Genomic DNA, 20,967 nt, shown 5'->3' with positions numbered 1-20,967 from the left:
GCTCCCAGCTCCACCTCTACTCTAGGGGCCACGCGTTTGTCTGTCACCCAGTAGCCCAAGAGCCACCACAAGGCAGGCCCCATGGGGAGGCCCACATCAAGTTTTAGCAACACTGGCGCATGATCGGAGATGCCTCGGGGCAAAATCTCCACCTCCAGATTGCGGGAGAGCAGCAAGTCATCCGCCAGCATTAAGTCAATTCTGGAGAATGAGGCATGTGTGGCAGAGTGGCATGTGTACTGTTTAGCACACAGGCATTTCCATCTCCATATATCAGTTAAGCTATACACTTCCGTCCATCTTAGCAAGGGAGAGTCTTGGGGCGTGCCTGCATTAAATTTGTCTAAAGATGGGTCATGGGTCATGTTGAAGTCACTTGCAAGTAAAACCCCAGCTCCCGGATAAAGTGCCAATATTGGAGTTAGTTTGTGCAGGAGTACCATAGTGGCCGGGGGGGCACGTAGAGTGCCATTATAAGCATTTCCAGCATGTCACAGGTGGCATGAAGCACTACGTATCTACCCCCAGGTCTATATGGAGATCTAGGAGGCCAAACTGGAGGGACTTATGAACCAGGACGCTGACCCCTCTAGAGTAGGCGGAGTATGTGGACGGATAATAAGATCCTACCCAAGGTTTTCGGAGGGCCGGAGTCCTGCCCCCTATCAAATGAGTCTCCTGGAATATACATATTTGTGGGGAGTATTTCTTAACATATGTAACAACCAGTGACCTCTTAAACTTGGAATTTAATCCCACGTACATTCCAGGACAAAATGGTCATTGGGGCCATCATAACATTGTAAAAAATATAACCGGTGAGCATGGATCATCGATGTACCGACAGAAAGTGTTTTTGGTCGTATCAGCACAATGATCTCCATCAATATACCTGCTAGTATCGCTCTCTCAACCCCTAGTGGGGGGCAGCACCAATATGCCATTGTAACCGACAATCCAGGGAAAGGCAAAAATCATGAAAAATACAATAAAGGAAAAGAAAAGTATTAGAGAGAAGACATGTGCACATTAAAATTCCCCCTCCCGCTCCCCGACAGCATCCCCAAACTTCAGTGTGTCCCTTCCCCAAAACATAAGTCCCTGGTAACTACCATGGGGATGCGTGTAAGATTAAGCACCATGAGAACTAAAGTCCTAGCACATAGAGTCCAGCTAGGTCCAACATCAGGATAAACGGGCCCTGCAGATTTGTAATTTCTCCCGATTGTAATCGGGGGCACAATCTTAAACCGAACCGGTTACTAATTAGAACATGGATGCGATAACAGTGCATCTCATAGAGACTGTCATTAGGCTCCCTTGATGGTCACAAGTCCAGGTAGCCAGAACTTAACAGAGCCAAGGCCTATTGATATGGAGAAATATAACATTTACCTGCTGCATGGCATCAAGACTTTAAGGGGGACCCCTCAATGATCCCCAGGGAACCCAGCAACTAACAAGGGGTAAAAAAAGAAAATTACAGTCCCACTAAGGGGTAGCTTACGGATGTCTTCACCCTCTGGGCAGTGTATCCAGCCATTGCGATACGTCTTCTGGCGAAGTAAAAAACCACACCGTCTTGCCATCCTGGACTCGTAGCCTGGCTGGGAACAACATACTGTATTTTATGTGCCTATTCCGCTTGATTCAGCTTGACTTGATCGAAGGATCAACGCAATTTCTGGGTGTCGATCGAATAATCCGGGAAGATCATCAGGCACGTTCCTTCATAGTTGAGGGAATCCATCTCCCTTGCCTCACGCAGAACCTGGTCTCGGTCTCTAAAGTTTAAGAGGCGGAGGATAAAAGTGTGTGAAGGAGCTCCAGGGATTCCCCGGGCAGCAGGCATTCTGTGTTCCCTCTCCACAGTAAAAAATGGCGAGAACTGCGCACGTGGTAGGAGAGTATGCAGGAGACGTTCCGTGAAGGTCTGGGGGTCTGATCCCTCAGCCCCTTCAGGCAGACCCATGATGCGGAAGTTATTCCTTCGGTTTCTGTTCTCAGAATCCTCCGCTCTGCTCTCCAGTATTTTCACTCTGGTTTGCAGTATACGTAGAGAACTGAAATGGTCCAGAAGCGTGTCCTCCGAGTCTCCCACATGGCGCCCCGCCTCGGCCAGCCTGGCACGGAACAAATCCATGTCCCTTCAGTTGAGGCTTATATCGAGTTGTACCAACTCGATTTTCCCCATGAGGGTGGATTGGCAGGTAGTTATTGCCTGCATCAGTGCTGTAAAGCTTGACTGCTCTGAAAGGGCAGGGTCGGAGCCCTCCGTCTAGGACACCATGCGCTCCGGAGGCTTGGGGGCCGGGGGAAGACCCGAACCAGGCCAGGGTCTTGTTTTGGCTGCTTCGAGGTTCTTGCGGGTGCTTGAAGTACCTTTACCTTTGGTCATCCCCACCCGGATCCACTCCCGTGAGGCTCTGCAAATTCAGAGGCTTGATCTGCAGGGAAAGGGCCGCTATAGCAGGGCAGATATCGCTATGTGCATCCTCTCAGTTGGCCATCTTGGACATGCCCCAAATCCTGTATAATATTAATAATAATAATGGAAGGGCAATGCACAACACAGACCAAAATTTCCCAGCACACTTACCAGCTAGCCTGCAAAGAAAACAAATTGCTCCTCCCTAACAATTTATGTTAAAACTGGAGGGTTATAGTTGCACACATTTGCAAATATTAGGGATGAGCCCGATGTTCGAGCTGAACATAAGTTCGACTCGAACATCGGGAGTTCACCTGTTCGCCAAACAACGAACAATATGCGATGTTCACGACAAGTCTATGGGACACTAACATGAAAAATCAAAAGTGCTCATTTTAAAGGCTTTTATGCAAGTTATTGTCATAAAACGTGTTTGTGGACCTGTGTCCTGCCCCAGGGGACATTTATCAATGCAAATTTTTTTTTAAAAACTGACTTTTTTTCCGGGAACAGTAAATAACTGAGGATGGGGCCACGCGGTGATGTAACCAGATGACCCCGCTCCCCTCTGATGCCACGGGGAAGCCATGGGGAAGTGGTCTGGTATGGAATTTGGAGGGTACCCATACGCCATTTTTTTTTAAATTTGGCACAGGGTTCCTCTTAATTTCCATATCAGACCCGAAGGTCTGAAAAATCACTGCTCCCCAAAAAACTGCTGTTTTTAAAAAAATATTTAGCATTGATACATGTCCCCTGGGGCAGGACCCAGGTCCCCAAACACTTTTTATGACAATAATTTGCATATAAGTCTCTAAAATGAGCACTTTTGATTATTTGTGTTTGTGTCACATAGACTTTAATGTTCGTGTGATCTGCCAAATTTTTTGCCTGTTCGCATGTTCTGCTGCAAACCAAATAGGAGGGTGTTCGGCTCATCTCTAGCAAATATATGTGGAAGCGGCAGTGCCTACACCAAGGCTTAAGGCTGTAAAGGCTAGTTATAAATTGGGGTGGTTGCCATCTTTTCACATACTCACCTAGGTGGATGCAGTGATGGTCTGATGCTGCATCTGTCTCCTGCTGCTTCTAAGACCGAGAGATGAGTTATCAAAGACCACTGATCAGTCAATTCTCTGTCTTCAGTCAACAGAGATCCATGTGCCCCGGACAACGTCACATGTGATGAAGCACGCAGGGCGGAGCGTCATGCTGATGGCATTGAGTAGGGATGAGCCGAACACCCCCCGGTTCGGTTCGCACCAGAACTTTCTAACGGACCCCACGTTCGTTACGAACGTTAGAACCCCATTGAAGTCTATGGGACTCGAACGTTCGAAATGGAAAGTGCTAATTTTAACGGCTAATATGCAAGATACTGTCCTAAAAAGGGTTTGGGGACCTGGCTCCTGCCCCAGGGGACATGGGTCAATGCCTAAAATGTTTTTAAAAATGGCCGTTTTGGCGGGAGCACTGATTTTACTGACGATTAAAGTGAAAAAAAAGTGAAATATTCCTTTAAATATGGTGCTTGGGGGGTGTCTGTAGTATGCCTGTGAAGTGCCACGTGTTTCCCGTGTTTAGAACAGTCCCTGCACAAAATGACATTAAACGGAAATAACACCATTTAAAACTGCTTGCGGTTTTAATGTTATATCTGGTTCCTGCAATATGGTTGAAAATCATTGAGAAAAATGGCATGGGTAGCCCTCCCTGCCCATTACCAGCCTATTTGGGTCTTGTACGCATATTAAGGGGAACCCTGTACCCATATTAAAAAAAGGAAATGCGTGTGGCCCACAGGCCCTATATACTCAGAACAGCAGTATACAGGCGGTGAAAACAAGACAGGGACTGTGTAGGTTTGTTGTGTTAAGTTGAATCTGTTTGTAATTTTCAACTGGTACATTTTTAAAGTGTAGCTCCAGTCAAAAAAACTATTTTTAAGCTTTTTGGAAAACATAGGGAAGGGTTATCACCCCTGTATAATTTGTTTTGTCGTCCATCTTTTTTCATCTCACTTGCTGCTGTCTCCTTGCGTTTGCAAGTAGGAGATGTTTGTAAGTTGGATGTTTGAAAGTAAGGGCCTGCCCTATATGCTCTGCAGAAATGGCGGAACAAGGTGTTGGTTTTGCCACAACATTGTAAGCCCTCAAAGTGACTCTTGGTGGGCGCTGGAGCGCCCTGCTGTGAACGATTATATCAAGAATTGTAATTACATGCCATTGTTGAACAGTGGTAGAAAAATTGACCTTTGGTGGTTGTGGTGCTGGTGCCACAACACTATAAGTCCTCACCGTTACTCTGGGTGGGCACAGGAAGGGGCCCTCCTGTGAAATATTATATCAAGAATTGTAATTACATGTCCCTGTTAAACAGGGGCAGAAAAATTTGGCCTTAGGCACTGCTGCTGGTGCCATCACACTGCAACCTCTTCCATATACTCTAGTTTTTTTGCTGGAATTAGCCCTGCTGCAAAGCATTGCATCAAAAATTGTAATTAAACGCCCCTGTTAAACAGGGGCAGAAAAATTGGGCCTTAGGCACTGGTGCTGGTGCCACCACACTGCAACCTCTGCCATATACTCTAGTTTTATTGCAGGAATTAGCCCTGCTGCAAAGCATTGCATCAAAAATTGTAATTAAACGCCCCTGTTAAACAGGGGCAGAAAAATTGGGCTGCTGGCATCACCCAGAACCAAAAATGTTCTTCCAACATATCAGCGGAGGAGGAAGAGGATAGACAATCAACATAACAGGACAGTCACTCAGCGTCAGCATAGGCAGTCTTGAAGGGATGTGGTATTTCAAAAAAAATTATTCGGTTACATCAGCTTCAAGTGCTTGGTAGCTGTGGGTGATCCAAGACTGATTCATCTTGATGAAGGTCAGTCGATCAACTGATTCGGTGGACAGGTGCACCCTGTGATCGGTAACAAAGCCACCAGCAGCACTGAAGGTGCGTTCCGAAAGAACGCTGGATGCAGGACAGGCCAGTAGCTCAATTGCATACTGTGCAAGCTCTGGCCAGTGATCCATCCTCAAGACCCAGTAAGCCAGAGGATTTTCGGTGGGAAAGGTGTCCAAGTCTGACCTTGCCCCTAGGTATTCCTGCACCATGTAAATCAGACGCTGGCGATGGGTGCTGGAACCAATCATATCTTGGGGCTGCGGACTAAAAAATTGTCTGAAAGCATCAGTCAGATGGCCACCTTCTCCACCGCTCCTTCTGACCGATGCCTCAGCAACACGTTGTCCAGGACAAGGAGTTTGTAACCTCCCAGTCTCTGGGAACGCGTTGCACAGACCTTTCTGCAAGGCCTCCCGGAGATGTCTCATCCTCTGCTCCCTCTGCGATGGCAAGATAAGGTCGGCAACCTTACCCTTGTACCGTGGATCAAGGAGAGTGGCCAGCCAGTAATGGTCCCTCTCCTTGATCCGAAGAATACGAGGATCCTTCCGCAGGCTTTGCAGGATCAGGGAGGCCATGCAGCGTAGGTTAGCTGAGGCATTCGGTCCGGAGTCCTCTGGGTCACTAAGGACAACATGATCCGCAGCTACCTCTTCCCAGCCACGTACAAGTCCACGTGTTTCTTGGGACTGTAAATCATCCCTATAAGACTGCTGCTGCTGATGCTGATGCTGAGTGCCAGCCTCCACCTCCATGCTGACACAATCATCCTCCTCCTCCTCTTCCTCCTCCTCATCCTCTTCCTGTGTGATGGGTGGCACAGCAGGAACACTGTCTGGATAAAGGGGGCCTTGAGAGGCAAGGAAGTCCTCCTCTTCCTGCCTCTGTTCTGCCTCAAGTGCCCTGTCCATTATTCCACACAGCGTATGCTCCAAGAGGTGGACAAGAGGTACAGTGTCACTGATGCATGCACTTTCACTGCTCACCATCCTTGTGGCGTCCCAGGTTAAGGACGTGAGCTACACAGGGCACATGGGTCAGTTGTCCCTGTCGGAGGGCGGAGAGGAGGTTGGTGCCATTGTCGCAAACCACCATTCCTGGCTTAAGCTGGCGTGGCGTCAACCACCTCTCGGCCTGCCCCTGCAGAGCTGACAAAACATCCGCCCCAGTGTGGCTCCTGTCCCCCAAACAAACCAGCGCAAGCACGGCATGGCATCGTTTTGCCTGCGTACTTGCGTAGCCCCTGGAACGCCTACGGAGCACCGCTGGTTCTGAGGACAGAGCACTGGAAGAGGCCATGGAGGAAGAAGAAGAGGAGGGGGTGGAGGAGAGAGGTGTGTCACAACCAATAGTAGCATTTTGGAGGCGTGGTGGCGGAACAACCTCCAAAACTACTGCACCTTGTCCTGCATCCTTCCCAGCAGCCAGAAGTGTGACCCAATGGGCTGTGAAAGACAGGTAACGTCCCTGTCCATGCCTGCTGGACCATGAGTCAGCGGTAATATGCACCTTACCGCTGACCGCCCTGTCCAGCGAGGCAAGGACATTGCCTTCCACATGCCGGTAGAGAGCTGGAATCGCCTTCCGTGAGAAAAAGTGGCGTTTGGGGACCTGCCACTGAGGAACCACACATTGTACAAACTCACGGAAGGGGGCAGAGTCTACCAACTGAAAAGGCAGCAGTTGAAGTGCTAGCAATTTAGCCAAGCTAGCATTCAACCGCTGGGCATGTGGATGGCTGGGAGTAAACTTCTTCCGCCGGTCCAGCAGCTGGGGCAGGGACATTTGCCTGCTATAATCGGACGTGGGTGTACCACTAGCAGAGTTCCCGGAAGCACTTGGCTGTGACACACCTAATTCTACACCTTCATTCCTCTCAGAGCAGGTTTCAGAGAGGACTGAAGGTCTAGTGGGGTTGGAGATGCCAGCTGATGAGGAGCAAGGAGAGGTCCGCTTTGTTCTTTGGTGTGGGTCTTTGAGGTATGCTTGCCAACGAGCTGCATGGCAGGTCAACATATGTCTGGTCAAGCATGTGGTGCCCAAGCGGCTGATGTTTTGGCCACGTGAGATACGCTTGAGACATATGTTGCAAATAGCAGCGGTGCGATCTGATGCACTCGTCTCAAAAAAGGCCCACACCAAAGAACTTTTAGAATAACGTGCAGAGGTAGCGCTCTGCACAGGCGGAGCTCTGCGGTGTGATTCAGTCGGTGTGCTGCCCCTAAGCTGGCCCCCGGAGGGCATCCTGCCTCGTTGGACATGTGCCTCCTCCTCCTCCTCCCTCCTTCCAGGCACCCACGTGGAGTCAGTGCCCTCATCATCCCCTCCCTCTTCATCGCTGTAGCAAACCTGGCAGTATGCTGCAGCTTGTGGAACATGACTGCCAGATTGCTGTCCTTCTTGAGCATCCCCTCTCTCTGCGCTCACGCTACTGCCTTCCTCTAGCTGAGTGTCATCATCAGAGCCCACCAAACACTGGGCATCCTCCTGGAGCATGTACCCAACACTGTGCTCAAAGAGTTCAGGAGACTCCTCAGGAGGACGTGGTGGGTCTAGGGAAGGAGTCACTGATGATGACATTGAGAGGAGGGAAGACGATGCGTTGGCAGCTGCTTTGCTACTACCCTGAGACTGGGTGAGAGAGGATGAGGAGGATGAAGAGGGCTTGGTCATCCACTCTACCAAGTCGTTGGCATGTTGCGGTTCAACATGTCCAGCTGCCAAAAAGAAGGACAAGCATGTCCCATGGCCACGTGCTGATGACAATGCACCGCGTCCATGACCAGCACTGTTGTCTCTAGACACAGAGCCTGCTTGCCCTCTTTTATCGGCTCGCGCCTGTCTGCCTCTCCTTGCTGGCCTTCCAGACATGGTAATGGCCTGAAGGGAGTTGGGTAAAACAGCAGTTGGGTAGTTTATATTGTGCTGGAGGCACACAACACCCACTAACTCCTGCAGATGCCTTTTTTATAGAACACCAGAGATAAAGGGGTATATACAGATGTATACTGTGCTGTGCTGGAGGCACACACAACTTCCAATAACTCCTGCAGATGGCAATTGGGCTCAAATAGAGAACAGCTATGTAGGTGGATTATAGCGGTATGTACTGGGTACAGAGCACGCAGACAGCACGCACTATCTCCTAACACTACTGACTGCAAGCTCTATTATTAAAGATAGATCACTAGCTATATAGGTGAGGTGAATATCGCGGTGTATACTGCGGTCAGGGCACGCAGACAATAACCAGAAAACAGCAGAGATAAAGGGGTATATACAGATGTATACTGTGCTGTGCTGGAGGCACACACAACTTCCAATAACTCCTGCAGATGGCAATTGGGCTCAAATAGAGAACAGCTATGTAGGTGGATTATAGCGGTATGTACTGGGTACAGAGCACGCAGACAGCACGCACTATCTCCTAACACTACTGACTGCAAGCTCTATTATTAAAGATAGAGCACTAGCTATATAGGTGAGGTGAATATCGCGGTGTATACTGCGGTCAGGGCACGCAGACAATAACCAGAAAACAGCAGAGATAAAGGGGTATATACAGATGTATACTGTGCTGTGCTGGAGGCACACACAACTTCCAATAACTCCTGCAGATGGCAATTGGGCTCAAATAGAGAACAGCTATGTAGGTGGATTATAGCGGTATGTACTGGGTACAGAGCACGCAGACAGCACGCACTATCTCCTAACACTACACTACTGACTGCAAGCTCTATTATTAAAGATAGATCACTAGCTATATAGGTGAGGTGAATATCGCGGTGTATACTGCGGTCAGGGCACGCAGACAATAACCAGAAAACAGCAGAGATAAAGGGGTATATACAGATGTATACTGTGCTGTGCTGGAGGCACACACAACTTCCAATAACTCCTGCAGATGGCAATTGGGCTCAAATAGAGAACAGCTATGTAGGTGGATTATAGCGGTATGTACTGGGTACAGAGCACGCAGACAGCACGCACTATCTCCTAACACTACTGACTGCAAGCTCTATTATTAAAGATAGATCACTAGCTATATAGGTGAGGTGAATATCGCGGTGTATGCTGCGGTCAGGGCACGCAGACAATAACCAGAAAACAGCAGAGATAAAGGGGTATATACAGATGTATACTGTGCTGTGCTGGAGGCACACACAACTTCCAATAACTCCTGCAGATGGCAATTGGGCTCAAATAGAGAACAGCTATGTAGGTGGATTATAGCGGTATGTACTGGGTACAGAGCACGCAGACAGCACGCACTATCTCCTAACACTACACTACTGACTGCAAGCTCTATTATTAAAGATAGATCACTAGCTATATAGGTGAGGTGAATATCGCGGTGTATGCTGCGGTCAGGGCACGCAGACAATAACCAGAAAACAGCAGAGATAAAGGGGTATATACAGATGTATACTGTGCTGTGCTGGAGGCACACACAACTTCCAATAACTCCTGCAGATGGCAATTGGGCTCAAATAGAGAACAGCTATGTAGGTGGATTATAGCGGTATGTACTGGGTACAGAGCACGCAGACAGCACGCACTATCTCCTAACACTACTGACTGCAAGCTCTATTATTAAAGATAGATCACTAGCTATATAGGTGAGGTGAATATAGTGGTGTATACTGCGGTCAGGGCACAGACAATAACCACTACACAACAGCAAGATAGGAAATCAGCCAAAAACAATCGGTGTGTACTGTGTTGAAGGTACACAGAACACCCACTGCTTCAGATGCCAACACACTACACGAGGCCGCCTCAATGGCGGCCTTATATAGTGTGGGGCGTGCACTACACAGCCTGAGCTATGATTGGCCACAGGCATCCTGCCTGTGGCCAATCATGGCTCTCCTCGCTGCTGGCGCTGCGATTGGCCAAGCATGCGGGGTCACAGTGCATGCTTGGCCAATCATGAGCCAGCAATGCACTGCGCCATCGCAGTGCATTGTGGGCCGTGAGCGCCGCACGAATTTTGACGCGAACAGAGCAAGTGTTCGGATTTCGCCGAACGGACGAACAGCCAATGTTCGATTCGAACGTACGTTCGACTCGAACACGAAGCTCATCCCTAGCATTGAGTGTTCCGGGAAGTTTGGGATGCTTCTGTGTTTGTAGCTGGCCGGCAATTTTACTATGCGATTGATGTTACTTCTGAAATGTAAGTGCAATCTATTTTTTCAATAAAATAATTAGAAATATTTTACACTATGTGAAGCTTCTCCTTTAATGTTCATTGTGTTCTTTCTCACTTGGATACCATTGTGATAAAAAGTGCAGCCCATATCCTCACCTCTGAGTGGATCTTGTGGGAGAGTCCTGTGAATACCCCCGACCAGGGTGTTTGGACCCATGCTCATCTGATCTCTCTTTAATTAGAGTGTCCAATAAATTTGGTAAGCCCGCATCTTTACTAAGGTGGTGGTGTCACGATTTGGAGACCTTATTAGTGATTGGATGTTCATCATTCTCATCTGAACACTTATGAAGAGGATTATCTCAAACTTTTATGATCTTTTTATCTGAGAATGTTATCACTACATCAGCATATTAGTGTATTAGCACTTAGATATTGTTACACAATTATGGATGTCACACAATTGATTACACAGCATTTAAGTTGTTATTGCAACACCATATATTTCATTTGTTTGTATTTATTGATTTATGGATTTTTTTTACCACCATTGTTTATAGCGTGGCTCTTTTTTTTATTTATTAGCAGAGAGCCAGTCTTAAGTGAGCAGAGAGCCACTGTCTGCTGAAAATGGGTCAGCAGAAGAAAGTTTAAAAAAAAAAATAAATTGGCATGGAGTTCCCCTTAAAATCCATACCAGACCTGAAGGGCTTGGTAATTGAATTTGGGGGGGGAACCCCACGTTTTTTTTTTTGTTTTGTTTTTAATCAATGACTTTCAATGACTGTTCTCTGTATTATGGGGAGCCTACAATTCATTATAGCCGCGGGTGCTTTTAAATGACCTTTTTCCTGCAGAAATTACACTTTGTGCAGGGACAGTTCTAAGCACGGGAAACATGCGCCCCTTTACAGGCATACTATACACACCCCCCATGTACGAAATTTAAAGGAATATTATACTTTTATTGTTTCACTTTAAGCATTATTAAAATCACTGTTCCTGAAAAAATTGCAGTTTTTAAAACTTTTTTTTGCATTGTTACATGTCCCCAAACACTTTTTAGGACAATAACTTGCATATAAGCCTATAAAATGAGCACTTTTGATTTTGAACGTTCGAGTCCCATAGACTTCAATAGGGTCCTAAAGTTCACACGAAGTTTAGGTCTGTTCACACGAAGTTTAGGTCTGTTCACAGGTTCTGGTGCGAACCGAACCGGGGGGGGGGGGGGGGTGTTCGGCTCATCCTTACTCTGCAGCATATAAGCCTATAAAATGAGCACTTTTGATTTTGAACGTTCGAGTCCCATAGACTTTAATAAGGTCCTAAAGTTCACACGAAGTTTAGGTCTGTTCACGGGTTCTGGTGCGAACCGAACCGGGGGGGGGGTGTTCGGCTCATCCTTACCCTGCAGCAATGCTGGCAGCATTCATATGTCTATTCCCCAAAGACAACCTCTGGATATGACGCTGAGCACGTGCACTCATCTTCTTTGATCGACCATGGTGAGGCCTGTTCTAAGTGGAACCTGTCCTGTTAAACTGCTGTATGGTCTTGGCCCCCATGCTGCAGCTCAGTTTCAGGGTGTTTGCAATCTTCATATAGCTTAGGCCATCTTTATGCAGAGCAACAATTCTTTTTTTCAGATCTTCAAAGAGTTCTTTGCCATGTGGTGCCATGTTGAACTTCCAATGATCGGTATGCGAGAGTGAGAGCCATAACACCAAATGTTTACACACCTGCTCCCCATTCACACCTGAGACTTTGTAACACTAACGAGTCACATGACACCGGAGAGGGAAAATGGCTAATTGGGCTCAATTTGGACATTTTCACTTAGGGGTGTTCTCACTTTTGTTGCCCCCCCCCCCCCAAAAAAAACACACACACTTGGGTACATGGAAAATACTGACCTTGTATTATGGGGTGGGAAAAGTATAACTATGGTAAGTTGAGTATGCCAGTTGAGAGCAATAGCTCTCCACATTTCAATATCTTCTGGGTTCCATCAAGCCCTTGGTTCTTTTACTGCTCTATGTTTAGGCTCAAACTTACAAATGAAATATCTAGATGCTAAAAAAATTGGTATTTAAGATACTTAGAACACCATGGCGTTTGGAATAAACACAGCAATTTGAAAAACAAGAAAGAGGCAAACAACATTTCTGAAGGGTCTGAGGAAGCATGTTGATGGCCGTGCACTGGTTAATAACAAACAGGTTTTTTTTGGGAGGAATTTAATAGGTTTAGGAGCACCTGTATCCTAGATGTTTGTATTGGTGGGTAAAAAAAGTACTGTAGTTTAACATAGTCTAGCTACAAACAGATTGACATTATTTCTGAACATTCCCTTCCTGATGTGCACTTCTGAATGAGAATCAAGTGTTTTAAGAACTTAGTGTGATTATGAAAGCTTGAGGCTATGTGACAAACAAGAAGTTGTTTTATCCTTGTTAGCCTAAGTATTACATGCTTTTTCTAAAAAAGGATATTTTTTTAAGTGACTGGAGGCCTTTTGTTTGCTGTACAATATCATGCATTGATGCACAAAACACAATATCATATGTCCTGTGGTTCCTGAGAATTAACATGGAGACCAGGGTCTCTTTGGAGGAAATAAAAAAATCTTTTTTTTTTTAATGTCACTATTTTTTATAATACATTTGGTTTGCAGAACAGGACATCTGCATCAGCTATTTATTTAATACAATACACATATTTCTTTTTAAAGCTTAACCACCTGCTTACTGGGCACCTAAACCCCCTTCCTGCCCAGACCAATTTTCAGCTTTTAGTGCTGTCACTCTTTGAATGACAATTGCGCGGCCATACAACACTGTACCCAAATTAAATTTTTAAATAGTTTTTCCAACAAATAGAGATTTATTTTGATGGTATTTGATCACCTCTGGGTTTTTTATTATTTGTTAAAAAAAAATATAAAAGACCAAAATCGTTTTATATTTTGTTAATACATTTTTCCAAACAGGTAATTTTTCTCCTTCATTGATGTACGCTGATGAGGCTACACTGATGGGCACTGATAGGCTGCATTTATGGGCATTAATAAGGCGGTACTGATGGGCACTAACAGGCAGCACTGGTGGGCACTGATAGGTAGCATTGGTGGGCACTGAGAGGTGGCACTGATGAGGGGCACTGATGGTTGGCACTGATGGGTGGCACTGAAGGGCATTGATAGGTGGCACTGAAGGGTACTAATAGGTGGCACTGTTGGGCACTGATGGGCACTGATGGGTGGCAGTGATGGGCACTGATCAGCACTGGTAGGTGACACTGATAGGCAGCACTGCTATGTGGCACTGATTGGCACCACTGGCGGGTATTGATAGGTGGCACTCATGGGCATTGATATGTGGCACTGATTGCTGACACTTACATGTACTGGTGGGCACTGATTCGTGGCACTGTCAGCACTGATTCGTGGGCACTGTGGGCACTGGCACGTAGCACTAGCAGGCGGTACTGGTGGGCACAGATGAGGCTGCTTTGCCTCTTCCTCTTCGGGACCGATGTCTCTTGAACAGAATCCGGTGATCGACTTGAGAAGCATGAGGAGATAAAAAAAAAGATTACCGATCTTCTGTTTACATCACGTAAACAGCTGTCTTTGGCTGACAGCTGATCATGTGGTATGGGGCCAGGATTGAGCCCTTATTCTGATCTGTGATCACCCGAGGCTCATTGACTCGTTTAAAACAGCGCGTGCCACGCATACCCTGCAGGGGGTGCACGGGGAGCGTGCAAAGGGGAGGATGTCTATTGATGGCCTCCCGGCAAAGTAGATCCGCGCTGTAGCTGCTATTCGGCTATAGCGCAGATCTGAAGGGGTTAAAGTGGAAGCCCTAAATCAATTTAACTAAAACTGATCCACCCCCTTTCTAAATCCTATTCTAATTACCCTGTAAAAGGAAGATATTTATACTTACCTATTCTGCAGGCACTCTGGACTGGTCACGTGATCTCCCTGCAGCCGGCTTCATGTGAGAGGAGAGATCACTGGCTACAGCTGCAATGCCAGTGCAAAGATGTCATCCATAAGCTTACTATGGGACATCCGTTGTCAGCTATCCCTCCTCTCCCCTGAAGCAATCATTAGGCGATCATATGACCACCTTGATAATAGGTAACTATAAGCATTTGCCATTTACAGGGTAGTTAGAATAATATTTAGAAAGGGGGTGAGAGCAGGTTTAGGCTTAGTTACAGTGGGTGTAGAAAAGAATTACCCCCTTTAAAATAATCACATTTTGTTGCTTAGCAGTCTGAAATGAAGACAGACACTGTTTTTGTTTTATCCAGCTGTATGTTTGGGTGAAACTTATAAAATCCAAGTGAAAGATATAACACCAACATGTAAAAAAAAAAAAATCAAAAACAGAATCACAGTTGCAAAAAGGATCACCCCCTCCTAAAAATGACCTTCCAACAGGACAATGACCCAAAGCACACAGCAATAATGACCCCACGGGTTGAAGGAGGAAAGGGTGAATGTCCTTGCATGGCCTAGTCAGAGCCCAGACTTAAACCCCATTGAAAATCTTGGAAAGATTGAAGACTGCAATGCACAAATGGTCACCATGGCTTTTAACTGAACTTGAGTAGTTCTAAAAAGAAGAGTGGGCAAATGTTACAAAGTCTAGATGTGCAATGTTATTAGAAAAATATCCCAACAGACTAAAGGTTGTGATTAAAGCAATAGGTTGTTCAACAAAATACTGACACAAGGGGATGATCCTTTTTCCAACTCAGTGATTCTGTTTATTTATTTATTTTTTCTGACATGTTGGTGTTATAGCTTTCACTTGGATGTTATAAGTTGCACTGAGTAAGTACAGCTGGATAAAATTAAAACCGTGTCTGTATTCAGGCTGCAAAGCAACAAAATGTAATTATTAATTTAAAGGGAGGTAATTATTTTCTAGACCCATTGTAGATCAATTCAGCAGTTTAACTTTAACTCCAGCCTTAGGCTGGATTAACACCTATGCAGTTTTAGTGCTTTTTGCATTTTGCAGATTTGCACTACAGAACCATAGGTGACCATGTTAAATGGGCTGTAGTGCAAATCTGAAAAATGCAAAAAGCACTAAAAATGCATAGGTGTGAATCCAGGCTTACTGTTGCTGGCCCACCACTTGTATTGATTAGATTTAGTTTTAGCATTACATGTGAGCATTACCGCATTTCCCAGGGCTATCTGCATGCTAATGCAGCCTGCCTAGGGACTCTCACTCCATCACACTGACATAAACCCATTAAGGAATGTTGATATTTGCTTGACTCCTCCCAAGAGCCATCCCACTGTTTGTATTAATGCTAGTTCACACCAGATGCAGTTCTGTGCACTTTTTCTGCACTAAAAATGCATGCACAGTGTTTTCCATGTATTCAAATGGTTCTAGTTCATACCAATGCAGTCAGTTTACGGTGCAGAAAAAAAAAGTAGAGCGTGCTGGATTTTTTCTGCACAGAACTGTAATGGAACCTAGCAAATTGTATCTAAAAGGCACTGGAACTGTGTGTGGTGTGAACTCTAAGCAAAAACTGATCCGGAACGTATCTGTTGCATTTTTATGGTGTGAACTGGCCCTAAAATTGCAGGCACAGTGTTTTTCATGTATTCCAACGGCTCTAGTTCACACCAGTGCAGTCAGTTCTAGTCAGTTTGCGGTCAGTTTTCAGTGCAGAAACTGACCAGAAACTGACTGGAACGGACTGCATTGGTGTGAACTAGAGCCATTGGAATACATGGAAAACACTGTGCCTGCATTCTTAGTGCAGAAAAAAGCGCACAAAAGTGCATCTGGTGTGAACTGGCCTTTAGGCCTGATTCACACCAATGCATTTTTAGTGCTTATTTGCATTTTGCAGATTTGCACTACAGAACGTGTTCCGTAGGAAACCATGTTACATGGACTGTAGTGCAAATCTACAAAATGCAGAAGGAACTAAAAATGCATCGGTGTCAATCAGGCCTTAGCGTTCATGGCTCCTACTGAGGCAGGGTGCTGTGATGTTTTCAGGAAACTATGTACAGCTTAGTTGCCCCCCCCCCCCATACCAGCCATGATCTGCCAGCATTGCATGGAGAACCACAGACACCAAGGGATCTGATTTCTAGATCTACATAAGGTATGTATTTAAAACAGGTTTTATTTAAAATTGTAATTAGAATGTTTCTGAGGGAATAAAAGGAGGAGTCAGGGAAGGAACAACATAATCAAATGATTCTAATCCTTCCCCATAATAAGTTTTGCCTTTAGTTACACTTGAATACCCCCCCCCCCCCCCCGTTACTTAGACAGCAAGCATTTAAACCCTTTGCACCACCTGCACACATATATGCTGCCTCATTAAAGTAGGCTTTTTTTTTCATGGAGCCCGGAAATATATACGTACCTCCAGCATGCTCCCAGCATCGAGACTGGGCTCTCACCAACGATCGAGACCCAGGACTGTTGGTTCTGGGTCAACTGATCTCTGTGATAGCCTCTGATTGATTATCACAGTCATCAGTCACTGTGAGCCCATCCCTGGGTTTCTTTCCTGTTCTGAATGAAGATAAAGATATGTTGCATCTTCCTCTTCTTGCAAGAGGGGAATTGTAAACAAACCAAAGTGTGTAGGAAAAAAAATCAAATAAAAATTAAAAGTAAAGAAAAAATAAATAAATGAATAAATAAAGGAAAAAAATTACAAGATCAAGGTCACCGGGATTGGTGTTTGGGTCAATGTTGGGGTCAAAGGTCAAGGTCAGGGTCAAAGGTCACATTCACTATATATTGGGTAGAATTTAAAAATATGTTTTTTAAATTGGTATCAGTTTCAGTTAGTGTCAGTGTGTTTTAGACAAAATAAAAAAAAATGCAAAATGCACACCATTCTTTCTGGGCTGTATTACGGGTACAAACAACAACAACAACTAACACATGCACATGTAGTATCACTGCAATCGTCAGGAGAACGAGACTTTATTTTAGATTGTTCTTTGGTGGTAAATTATGATAATAGCAAGAAATATACAGCTACATTTAAAAGAATTTTTATTTTATTTTTTGTATTTTGGGCCAGATTTCCTTTGACTATAAAAAAAATCAGGCAATATCCATTGCTATTTACCATTACCACCAAAAGAAAGTCAAATTTGTCCTGAAAAAAAAATCTGAGTATAATACATCTGGATACACTTAGTAGTTTATGTGACAAACACATCAAAAGTCACAAAACTGTTACTTCCCATGTCCCTGGCAAAGAATTTGCAATACGTGATGTTGTTAATTGCAACAACGTAATTTAGTTGATAACATTTAGACCACTCAAAATAAGAATCAGGGAACATTTTCTTGGAGCCTTTTATACCAAGTACAGAAATCTATCTCATATCTCTAGACATTTTACATATGAACATTCTGGGGACATGAGATCTTTTGTCTTTTGTGGTTTGGAGGAAGTCAAAAAATCACCAAAAGGAGAGGATCTTCATCGCAAACTTTTCTAAAGGGAAGTTTGGTGGATTTTTAGTTTACAAACTAGGACACCCACAGGTTTAAACTCACATTACAATATTGATTTATTTCTTACAAAATTGTCTTCTATAATGCGTTTCTTTTTTTTTTGCTGTTTTCCTTTTTATCATAACTGTATAAATGTTTATTCTATTTACATTTTTTGCATCAAACATTGTTGTCTTTTGCTGAACTATCTTTTACAACACCTGACCAGCTTATCACGCTTAACTGTGATGCCTGATGAGCTTTATCAATTGAAGGGTGGAGCTCAATTTGCTCTATATATGTTCTGTTTTTTATTTTAAACTTGTGCCGTGAACAAAGCTTACCAGCCAGATTGCGTGAGCCAGTTTGTATTTTTTACTTTTTCTCATATGCTAATAAAGTGGATTAAGGATCATTGGAGTTACCGGCTCTATCTTGTGAAATTGTATACATTACTTTTTGTTTTAATCCTCGTCTTCGCATCATTTGCTCTATGTACTGCAGAGTGCAGACTGAATGTAAACAAATCAATGTTTACACTGGCTTGAGCTCAGGTTAACAGCTATCAAAACCCTGAGAACACTAAAGTGGAGGTTAGAGATTATATTAGCAAATGTGTTTCTTGTACGTGGATATATTAAAATTGCTATTGCATTTTAAAAGTACAATTATCCTTCAAAGGGAAAGTTTTATTACAAAAGGTTAATAACATCTTTCTACTTTACATAATTACCAAATTATTGAATTTTGTGTTGCCTGGAGTTCTTTTCTTTTTTTTCCCCTTTCATAAGCTGAGATAGGGCATTCTCCGGCAGTTAACTTTCTATATCTTAGTTCTCCCTAGTTTGACATTGTTTGATTTTAAAAACTGGATCTGCTTAAGTTTTATATGTAAAAGGAGCAATGACAGAGAAAGTAATGGGTTGTATAGATTTTCCAGATTATTGTAGGGGATGCCTGAAAGGCCAGGGGGAATTATATTTTGGTAGTCAGATTGTTTATTTAAAATAGGTTGTGTCTATTGCGTATGGCAAATACTATGGGTTGTGGCTACTTGTATTCTTTCATGTATATCTAAATCCAAAACATTTTTTTTTTCAGTTTTGGATTGAGTAGGGTTTTTAGGTAAGCTTGGCACCATTTATCCCCACACTTCTCTCATCCAGGTGCAGGCTCAGTTCGCTCAGTTGAAGCCATGTAGAATAAACAATCCAGACAGCCAAATTCTGAAAATCTTTACCTTTATTAAATTTATTGTAAAAGCAACTTCCAACAGCTATACAGACTTTGTAGGGACTGGAAAGGTTGATGGACTTAGTGCTATCTCAGGGCCAAGATAGTGTGAAAGGCGTCAACCTTTTTCAGCCATCACAGTATCTGTATAGCTGTTAGAAGTTGCTTTTACATTATATTTAAAGGTGACGATTTTTAGAGTGCTGCTGTTCAGATTGTTTATTCTACAGAGTAATGTTATAGCTTGTGTCGTGTTGGTTACTTTTTACTTCCTGTCTCAGAGATTCAACAGGAAGACATTTTCCAAAAATGGGAGGAGACATATTCTACATAGTCATCAATAGAACAGGTATTCTAATTTAATTTTTTTCCCCTCTATTTATGCTCTGTTGACATCTATACCATTTTGTGTTTCCCATTGCTTCTTGTCTCAGTAATAATGATCATTAGTGGGGGGGGGGGGGGGGTAAGTCTCTGTAGTTGCAGCACAGAGAGCATTGAAAACATGAATTGAGGTTGTGTTTTAGCCTTAGACCAAGATCAAAATCTAGAGCCTTGCCCCAGCTACATTTAACTGCAGTGATATTCACTATGTCTTGTGCCAATTATATTTATATGATTAGATATATTAAGGGAGATAGAAGAGGAGTCTTTGAACATCATGTTAACATGGTGACCTCCTCAGTGGGGATGAGCTAAGAGTTTGGTCTGAACTGAACTTCCGCTATTTTTGTGTTCGTATTAAATCCAAACTTTAGGGACATCCAGTGGGAATTGCTCTATAAAACATCCCATAATGCATAGCATATCATTGACCAAAGTCTTTCATCTGAAGCCATGTGCAAGACTTTGGCCAATAATAGTTTTTAACACATTTTCAGCCCACAAAAGGCTGTAAAGGCTGTAACTTTTACTTAGGGTTCATTTTTAGTTATTTACTTTTTTGCCATTTAACTCATTATTTTTTTGACAGGGTTAGCAGCAACAACAATGTGACGTTTTTGGTGGCACCAGAAAAGCTGCTTTGTTTACAGTGGAGCACTTCATAATATTGTGGTGCAGTTTAGTCCACAAAATTACCACCATTTCCAGTGAAGCCAAGCATCACATCCCCACATACAGCTCTTTCCATAGCTGCTAATGAAAGTAGGGAATAACCCCCTACTTTAACAACATCGTGTCTGGGGGCAAGCCTGTTATATAGTTAGTTAGGTTGAAAAAAAGAAACAAGTCCATTTAGTTCAACCAATACAATAAATAAATTAATTAATTTAATCCTTCATATAAGAATCCCGTACTCATGGTTAATCTAGAGGATGGCAAATAAACCATATAAACCCTGCTACAGCAGGGGAAAAATTCTTCTTAATCCCCCTAAGGCAATCAGATATTTCTTGGGTCAATAATCTCTGGTGTTATTACCTATAAATGTTATTATCCTTTTACATTTTATGCATTTAGGAATGCATCCATTTCTTTTTTTAAAACAAGCTACTTAGATGACAAGAACTAGTTCCTGGAGGAGTCTATTACCCACTTTCACAGCTTTGATGGTTAACGCTCTTTTCCTCCAGACATAATAAGCACCCCCTTGCCCTTTGTAATTGCCTAAAATGAATAATTCTGCACCAAGTGCACTGTATGGACCAGTTATGTATTTGGGGTCAGGCAGCATCTATGTAGAGGCAGGTCACATATGCCTTTATTCTCTGGCAGT

The sequence above is a fragment of the Lithobates pipiens genome, unplaced genomic scaffold (assembly GCF_037356315.1).
Source record: "Lithobates pipiens isolate NorthernLeopardFrog02 unplaced genomic scaffold, aLitPip1_a1.2 Scaffold_19, whole genome shotgun sequence".
Lineage (NCBI taxonomy): Eukaryota > Metazoa > Chordata > Amphibia > Anura > Ranidae > Lithobates > Lithobates pipiens.
Note: the sequence above shows the minus strand (reverse complement) of the source record.